The sequence below is a fragment of the Euphorbia lathyris genome, chromosome 7 (genome assembly GCF_963576675.1).
Source record: "Euphorbia lathyris chromosome 7, ddEupLath1.1, whole genome shotgun sequence".
In the NCBI taxonomy this organism is placed as follows: domain Eukaryota; kingdom Viridiplantae; phylum Streptophyta; class Magnoliopsida; order Malpighiales; family Euphorbiaceae; genus Euphorbia; species Euphorbia lathyris.
The window spans coordinates 51345378-51353090 of NC_088916.1; the positions used below are offsets into that span (position 1 = coordinate 51345378).

The 7713-nt window shown below is 33.1% G+C and overlaps 1 pseudogene; it reads left to right on the plus strand.

Annotated features, from left to right (window-relative positions):
- Positions 1-3906: 3906 nt before the first annotated feature.
- LOC136234881 (pentatricopeptide repeat-containing protein At1g52640, mitochondrial-like) lies at positions 3907-5404 on the plus strand (annotated as a pseudogene).
- The last annotated feature ends 2309 nt before the right edge of the window (positions 5405-7713 follow it).

Sequence of the window (7713 nt, forward strand, 5' to 3'; positions counted from 1 at the left end):
ATTACACATCAATATATACCATTGATTGATATGAGTATATTTTAGATTCATTTCGGTTTCACAATAAGTTTCATATACATAATACAATTAACGTGTGATTAAAGGTGTTACAGATCGAAATCAGACTTGAAGGTTTTGATCATAAACCTACAAAAAAGTTTCTTCTCAAGTCTAGCTTGAAGGAGTTAATCCCAAAGAAGGTAGATACATTTGCTCCAATGGAGGCTAATAATTTTCATTCATCAAAAGTTGTGTTTCATTACAAATAAGAAGGGTTGTATACCTCCTTTAAAGGTGTGAAAAATTACTAAAATATCTCCCCTAAGGTTACAACTTGAAAGGGTAAATATAGGGGTAGTACGGGAATAGATGTGCAAATGGCAAAGATGATAATAAGCCTAGTGGCAAAACAATGAATAAGGTAGTGGCATAACAGTAATAAAGAGTGTGGCAACCCTTGTCCCATCTACTTCAACTTGGTGAAGAAGGCATCTTAAACACCCTGCACGTCCACATAACCCACACGACGTGTGGGTCCAGTTATGATGTTCCACTGTATTTCGTCCTTGATTCACGTGAGCTCCACACGCCGAGCTGCAGTGGCACGTTGAGTGATACGGCGTGCGGACAGTGACATAGCGTGCCACTTCAGTTCTGCCCTTTGGGTACTTGAAATCCGCCTCATCCCTCTCCCGCGACAACCCATTGCCCTTGGTCTCTCCCTCTCTAGGTTTCGTGTTGGAGATGTCCGCATCAAAAGGGTGACTAGTGATGTGTTAAGTCTTAGTGAGGTGTGAGGTTAACAATGTGTTAAGTCTTAGTTATTAGTGACTAGTGAGGTGTGAGATAATGATATATGTTCATGATTAATATAAGTACATTTTAGAATCATTTCATTTTCATAACAAGTTTCATGTATATAATATGATTAAGGTGAAATCTGTAGGTGATAAGTGAGGTGTTAAACTTAATGATTTGTTTGTTAGTGAGAGTTAATAGAGTTAGGGTATAAATGAATGATATAAATATGAACTTAAATGGTTAAATTAGAGTTAAAGAGTAAAATTATTGGATGAAAATAATGTTTTGGAAGCAAACATCTCACTAAGCATGAGGTGTCATGTGAAATATCACCCGATCATGTAGAATAAATCAGCTCAAGTGCAATGATAAACATATTACTTATACATGCATATAAATGTATTGTGATTTTATGACTGATTGGATATGGAATGTGATTGAACATGAGATGAAATGTTGTGATTATTTATGATTGATATTAAATACTTGATATTAAATAAATAATGAGATCGTGAGTTGAAATATGATATTCTGAGCCTTGTGAGCATGTTTAGATGGTACGAAATGGTCTTGGTTGAGACTGATATCCGAATTGGTGAGCCATAAGCACATATGTTCAGAGTATATATGTAGCAGACTACGTGAGTTGAGTTCAACTCTTCCATAACACAGATGATTGTATTCTGAATTATAGTGAGTCGGGTCAGAATACAGATTGTGCTCAAAGAACATTATACATATATGATCTAAGTGCGTAGCAGGGCCCTTAGTTAATAAAATAATATAAGAATATGCATATTGCTATAATAGTAGTTATATGAAATGTGTGGTTTCTATTTGTGTGGTTGAATATATTTTGTATAAATATGAGTATATTTTAAGAATTACGTAGTTTGGATTCTCAAATTAATATAGTAGGATGCATAGAAAGCTTGATAATAAGTTATTAACAAATCCAAACCAAATAAAATATGCAAACAAATTTGATGAACGTGAAAAAATGATTTTAAAATAAAGCATGACATAAAAGAATTAAATATTAAAATTGAAGAATGATAAGTTATTGTAGTATCTCAGAGAATAAATAGTGTTAAATGAGGAGAATATCACTATTTATCATAATTACGGCACATTATTTTGTCAATAATACCTTAAAATTATAGAATGTTACACCAATACTATAAATATATAAGTTTGAACCTCGTGTAAGACATCTTATGTTATAAATAAAAACCATCGTAGAAGTTTCAAGCATTTCTTTTATAATCACAATCCTCACCGATGCTTTCAAGTTTCAACCTGAATTTTTTTTATAGATTTTAGGTTAAAACTCGCTCTTTATTAATTTTAGGTTAAAACTCGCTCTTTATTAGTTTTCGATCTAAAACTTCCAAACATCTTTCTTCTCAACCTCTCTCGATCCGTATCAGTTAACTACAACAAATAGCATCTATAGTCATGGGTAAAATTGTGGCTAGAGTAAAAAAGTTTTGTGACTATATGATTTAGCTACAATAAAATATTTCATAGCTTGTCGTAGCTAGAAGTGGCGTAGCTAAAGCTTTAGCTACGTAATTTAAGTTAACTGTAACTAATAACTAATACATATAGTTACAAAATATAAAACATGTTGCTATATTAATATTATTTATTGCAATGCAAATATTAAACTTGTAGCAAAATATTAATTTAAATAGCTACAAAATACTTTAGCTACTTTTAACAATGTTTATAGCTAATGAAATTACGTGTTTCTTAGCCATAAGCTTGCAAACAATCAAAGCTAAATCCTGAATTTAATGCTTGGAAATTAATTTTGTAACAAAAAAAATTAAAGCTTATTGCTTCAAATGAAAAATATCGTAGCAAATCAATTTTGTATTAGCTATAAATTTTAAATTTATAGTTGAAGATGAATAATATTAGCCACGTGAATATGTAATTTTTAGTTTCAAACTAGCATATCATAACAATTATAGAAAAGTCATGAAAACAAGATGCATTATATTCATATAGTATTATGAACAATCATGTAATAGAACAATTTTAAGATATTCATTTGTCCCAAACAATAAATATAAACCAAATACTATTGACATATAGTGCTTTACATTTTTTTGATAAATCTATCTAAAAACATATGTTCAATCTCATAACAAAACGAAAAACAAAACCAAAATCCAAATTTCTTATACAAAAGATATGCTTCGTATCTTCCTCAGACCCCGGCGCTTCTGTCGTCTTCCCCAGCCTAAGTATTGACCACAGCTCTGACCACTCTATTCCTTCGTTGAAAGTAAAGCTTAAAGTCCATTTTAGTTTCAGGTTCGCCATTATCTGCAAATTAGCCAAGATTAACTAGCTGCAAATCCTTACAATTAACTTTTATTGAAGAATACCGTGGATTTTGATGGAAATGTAAGGTAAAGGGGTTATCTTACATTTTCATTCTTTTTACAGTGATTTTAGGAGTCTTAATACCCTACCTAGCTTACCCATTGCCATGGAAACTTTCATTTATTAATATTTGCATTTGGTAATCTGGGTATAATTAATTGGTCAATTGGGTTTTTCGTTTGCTCTAATTTGGTGACAAGGGGTTTAGCTTTGTAAGTGATTTTTGATATGGGTTTAGTTAGAAATTTGATAGGTGATCTGGGTTTAGCAAAAAGAAGAACACTTAATAGTGATTAGGGTTTTGATCTAGTAGTTAACCTGTTTGTTTGACTCCCAACACGTGACTATATATTGAAAAATGTAACATTGGTGAATTCAATTTCAAGTCTATGGTTCATTGGCTGGTGAAGTTTGGTGATTTGGATATCTGTCCATTATGAATGCTATAAAATTTTGTTGTTGGACTTGGAATTCAGTAATGGATTTTTCATGCTAAATTTGGTTTCTTCAACGAAATATAGCGCTTGGCTGCTCGTTTCTTTTCCAATAATGTCATTGTTTTGATTTTTTTATTCATTACATGGAGCCTCCCTAAACACTTGGTCCGGGTTTCGCCACTAATCACTATTTAATGATTAGCTTCAAACTCACAAGTCATTTCTAAAGCAACCAAATCAGATGTTTGAGGCTATGATTCTACTGTAAAAAATGATGGTTAGATCGCTTGTTTCAAAAACCAGACCTGTGTACTCTCTTATGCACTATTTTCACAGCCTCAAAATCCAATCTTTATCTTCTATTACTCCACACAAGGTAAATCCTCCATCACCAAACCTTGTAAATGAGATTTCCCGCATACTTAGTGACCATAGAAACATCCCACCATGATTTGGAGCTTTCCCTTTGCAATTACTCATCAACAATATCAACAAACTTAGTGGAGCAAGTTTTGAAACGTTGCAATAATCTTGGATTCCCTGCTCACAGATTCTTTCTGTGGGCTAAAAGACTTCCAGGGTTTGAGCACAACATAGAAAACTATCCCATTTTGGTGGATATACTAGGTGCTAGTAGGCCGTTTGCTTTAGTATAGGATTTTCTTGATGTACATTAGAGAATATCAGGATTGTAAGTTAATCCCACAAGTTTTTTGGCTTGTTTTTAGAGCATATAGCATAGCATTCATGATGTTGATCAACTATTGTATGTGTTATGCAAGAGGAAGCATGTGAAATATGCCCAACAATTTCTTGATAGAGTTAAACATCAATTTGAGCCTCAAGCAAAAACTCATAATATTTTGGTGAGGGGTGGGGTGATATTGGAGAACCAGTATCAGCAAGTGAGGTGTTCGATGCAATAACTGAAAGAGGAATTATTGTGGATCTGCTTGCTTATAATAGTTTGTTAGAAGCTTTGTGCAAGGGAGGGATAGTTGGTGAAGCCTATAAGATGTTTCGAGATATGAGTTCATATAGTGTTGAACCAGATGCATCTACTTATTCCATATTCATTCGTGCACATTGCGAGGCAAATGATATTCATTCATCTTTTAGAGTGCTTGATGAAATGCAGAGACATGATTTGATCCCAAATGTTTTCACTTACAATTGCATCATCAAAAAGCTTTGCAAGAATGATAAGATTGAAGAAGCCTATGAAGTTTTGAATGAGATAATTGAGAGAGGGGGTAGCCCTGACACATGGAGTTACAATACAATCATAGCTTATCACTATGAGCATTTTGAGGTCAATAAGGCTACCAAACTAATAGCTAGAATGCTAAAAGACAACTGCTCCCCAGATCGACATAGTTATAACATGTTGCTAAAATTGCTGATAAGGGTGAGGAGATTTGACATAGCAACTGAGGTCTGGGAAAGTATGGGGGAGAGGGCATTTTTTTCCTTCAGTCTCGACATATGCTGTTATGATTCATGGTTTGTGCAAGAAAATTGGTAAATTAGAGGAGGCCTGCAAGTACTTTGAAATGATGATCGATGAAGGACTACCACTATATTCATCCACAGTTGAGATGTTGAGGAACAAGCTAATAGGATTTGGATTAGTGGATTATGTTGAGATACTTGCTAGTAAGATGGAGCATAGCACTTCCTGTACAATAAGAGAGTTGACGACTTCAATAAAAGGCGGTAAGCTGCATGTTAGATCAAGAAGAGAAGAAACAGATGCGGAAAGTGACTGAAACATTGAAGATGATCAATTAAAGTGGATTTAGATCCTTCTCCTTCTTCCCTAAACCACAAGGTGAAAAGTATCTTGCTTTTTATTGATATCTCTTACCATTTGGCCAAGCATGATCATTTTTCATGGCATTGCTAGAAAAAACTGGCTGACTTTTAGATTGGGAATTCTTGCCCAATAATGTTGTATTTTTTTTTATCATAGTTTTTCTTTAAAATATTATATAACTCTAGAAGGATGCTTTAAAGCAACTTCTCGGATTGATATTGATAGTGATCCTTAGAAGAAATTAAGGACCTTTTGCAGGTACTTGAGATTCCTTAGCAAGGCCCTTGCAAGTTGTTATAATTTTCTGTTGTTCTGTTGTTTGTATTGCCACACTAAAAAGTTTGTTTCTTTCCAAGGAGAGATGAAATTGTTTAGTTTATCAACAATCCTCTCTGATGGCTCTACCTAAATGTGAATTAGTGGGATCAATGAGACTTAAACTAATCTCTTGCAATTTATGATCCATTTATGTGTTACAGCAAATGCAGGGTGTGAGAAGCAACTATAATAGACTAAGCTGCATCATATTTTCATAAATTGACTTTGTTTAAGTGTGAGCCAAATTTTAATGTAGATTTGAGTTTATTTGGATATAAATTCTATACAGTGCACACTTAGCAAATCCTCAGCCGCATGAAAACTCTTGTTTTACAGTGTCATCGTGTATTGCAAGAAATTATAATTGTTGTGTTGCCTAGATTTTCAGTGGACTATACTGCTTTTTGGTTTCAATCTGCATCTCCTTGTATTTTTTTTGTCTACTTCAATTGAAGTTACTCATTTTTTATTAAAAAAAAGAAAAAAAAAGATATTCTCGTGATCTGGGTGCAATGCAAGCATGTTCAGCTGTTCTAACTCGTTTTACCTTTATCTTAAATTGTTTAACATTTATTTACAAATTGGAACACAAATTTATTCTCCCTCCATCCAAGTTTGATAGGCAAGATTTCTATTTTGGGTATCCAACAATATAGACCTTTTTATTTTTAATTGTTAGTTAAGTGATAAATAGATTAAGAGCTCGTTTGTTTTAACCTTTTAGAGCTCTTGTTTGTTGTCTTATTCCAAAAAAGAGACTTTGAAGTGTTTGGTTAAACTAAACAACACTGCTAGTTGCTGTTTGGAAGAAAACAGCCATTGTTGGAAACAACAGTATTTTGAAGCTTTGAAGCTTTTGGTGAAAAGTACTTATTGTAAAGACTAATTGCCCCTGCAAGCTTACAACACATCATGAACTGAAGAAGTAGTTACTATCAATTGAATGATTTATGATTATAGTAGTTAGTATTTGTTAATGCATAGATAGGGGAATTAAGAAGTGGATCTCCAAAATTAGTTGAGCTTAATGACTTCATCCACCAACTTTACAAGAAAAGACTGGTTAAAGTCCTCAGTTTCTGTGAGGTAATATTATGGGACTTCAAACTGTTCACATTTCTTGCATATCCCGTGTGTAATTCGCATGAGGATTAGATGTCATAACTTTGCAAATGAGGGTAACTCCAATTGTTGAAGGGTATGGAGGTTGGGCCTTAAGGATGGAAATCGTGCCAATTGAATCAGCTTATCCCGGATTTGGTGAACTTGTTGTAAGTATCATCGAAAGAAATATGTGAATGAATAATGCAATGCTTCTGGAAATGGTAGACAGATTTTTATATTGTCAATTAATGTAACATTAGTTGAGATGACAACTTATACATGCTCATTTGGAGTGTTTATTTCATGTCACAAACATATGATTGCAATGTTTATGAAACAGGTGTTAGAGTCAACAGATCATATATATCAACATGTGTTTTTCTTTCCTCTTGAATTTCTCCAACAAAAGATGGATAAAAATCAATAAAAATCAACATAGATGTTCTTGTATTTTTTGCTGAAAATTTAATTCTCTAATGAAGACCTCTCATGTAGAAAGTGAACAAATTTGCAATTCTGCAGAGAAAATGTCTATATTCTGTCATAAAAAAGCCTTGATCTTCTCTGTTAACAGGTTTCAGGGAAATCATATGTGAAGATGAGAATGTTGAAACACCTTTTCACAAGATTTTGATTTGACAAAATCATCCATGATTAAGAGGCAATTAAATTTAAATGCTTTGATTTGATTATACTAATATGTTTGTTAAATCTTGAGTGCAAAAATATATAAAGTAAAGACAGGATAAAAGTCAGCACAAACAGAGCTGAGTAGAAAGGAACTCAGCATGACAGAATAGAAGCTGAGTGGAGTTAAAATTGAGAAACAAAACGAAGCTG